Here is a 2,199-nt window from a genome sequence, read left to right as displayed (position 1 = left end):
CAGTCCAGGCTGGTGCAAGGGGGAAAAAATCGCCGCGAAGTTTTCAGAAAAACATGAAGTGCCAGAATGAAGAAATCCCCCCTCCTCCCAAGGAAAAAAAAAAAAAAAAAAAAAAAAGGGGGGGGGGGGTAAAAAAGAGTGAAGCCAAGTCCCTGGTGGCTCGGGTGACTTTTCCTGGCTTGTCAGAAACACACCTCTCCCAGCCTTTCCCCCCGTAGATCATCCAAAAGCGTTCTATTAAAAAGTGCAGGGCTCGGGGATGTCAGCAGGCGGCCAATCAGACCGCATGGCCCAAGGTGAGGGATGAGGCTCAGCCCAGGGCTGTCAATCACCCTCTCCTCCCCCTCCACCCCACAACTTTGTTCCGAGCCTGGCTGCCACGGACAAACCCTCTGTGCACCACACTCCACTGGGGCACTGAGATTTGGGGCGAAGATTTTCAATTTTTAATTTTTTTTTTCAAATTTTTTTTTTTAATTTTTTCACTTGGAGGCCAGGATGTGCTGCCCCTGAATTCCAGGAATTCAAGGTAAGGATGAAGGGTGGCTGTGGTGAGGGGTGGCTTAATCTCACACAGGGAGTGAGACAGAACTTGTTCTTCAGATTGTTATGTTTGCCCAATCATTCCATCGTAAAAAACCAAACAAGATTTGAGGTAGCAGCAATTTTAATTGAATAGTTTAGTAAAGATATATTGACAATATAATTTGATGAAAAACAAGGGATAATTTGGTTCCAATAATAGTGCATAAGCAAAAGATAACCACAGGGTACAGATCAAATCATATTGTCAATATATCTTTTCTAAACTATTCAATTAAAATTGCTGCTAACTCAAATATTGTTTGGGGTTTTTTTAATGGGATAATTGGGCAAACATAAGAAGATGGATAGGGATGGGGGCACAGAGGGGCAGAAAACCCCTCTGGTTGTGGTAACGTGGGTAAAACTGGTGATAAAGTTGAAATAAAACCTGCAATTCCCAGGTTTTCAGCATGTGGGGGTGATGGATGGAGGGGGGAGCAGGGGCAGATTGGATTTCTATTAGAAAAAAATGCCATGTCATGGTGAGAGGGGAGCAGGCAGATGGGGACATGTCCCATGGATGGATTGCTTGTGAAGTGCATCTCTGGATGCAGGGAGATGAAAATATTATCAAAACCCCACACATATAACCCTAAAAAAACACTCTAATCACTTTCATGATTTGCAAATAGACCCAACAAAGATTTTACTTTAAAAATCCTTGTTATTGGGTAGAGAGCCTGTTTGAACAGGAGCTATTGTGCAGCCAGAGGAGATGACTCGACAGAATGGGACAAAGAAATGGGAGAAGCCAAACAAGTTGCTTTTTCCCCCAAAGCATCTCAGCAACCACAGCTCTGCTGCTGCCCTGGGGTGGGACCAGCTCAAGATCAGGTGCTTCAGGAGCAGCCAACAAATCAGTATATTTCAGAGCCGTGGCAGCAATGGAGATTCAAGGTCCTGTCTTGGGAATGGTTTTGAAAGCTCCAGACCTCCTCTGGATCTTAAGACTATGGGCACAAACAAATTCCTCATTGTGTTTAATCACACACTGGCATAGGGAAGCTGTGGCTGGATCCCTGGCAGTGCCCAAGGCCAGGTTGGAGCACCCTGGGACATGGCAGGGGTGGAATGAGATGATCTTTAAGGTTCCTTCCAACCCAAACCATTCCATGATCCTGTGATGCACCTGCCCCTTGCTCCTGCCATTCTGGATTGCAAGTTCTGCCATTCTGGATTGCCAGTCCTGCCTGATTTTGGTGTTTGGGTGCTGAGTTTGGGCACTGCTGCTCTCAGAAAGGGTGGGTGCTGTCCTGGCCATGGCACACCCAAGGGAGGACACAGCACCTGCTCATATTTTCCCTCTCCATCCCTCCCTGCACCTGCTGCAGGGACTTTGAGGCCAAATTTCCCCTATGGCCTTTCCAGCTGACTGTGACCCACCACAGATATTAAATATTCTTGTTCTTTTGGGGGGTTTTGAATCCCAAATATTCTTATTCTTTCGGGGGCCTTTGAATCCCAAATATTCTTGTTCTTTTGGGTGTAGTCTGTCCTGGCAAATCTTCCTGGAACCCAGATGGGTTTTATTGAGCTGGGTCTGAGAAAGTAGCAATTGTCCAATGACATTTGGGGACACGTGGATTTAAGATGCTCCAGTAAATTTAACACTGG

Source organism: Melozone crissalis, unplaced genomic scaffold, assembly GCF_028551555.1.
Source record: "Melozone crissalis strain CALT ecotype California unplaced genomic scaffold, PUWL_Pcris_2 ptg000032l_1, whole genome shotgun sequence".
Taxonomy (NCBI): domain Eukaryota; kingdom Metazoa; phylum Chordata; class Aves; order Passeriformes; family Passerellidae; genus Melozone; species Melozone crissalis.
This window is presented reverse-complemented; position numbering follows the sequence as displayed.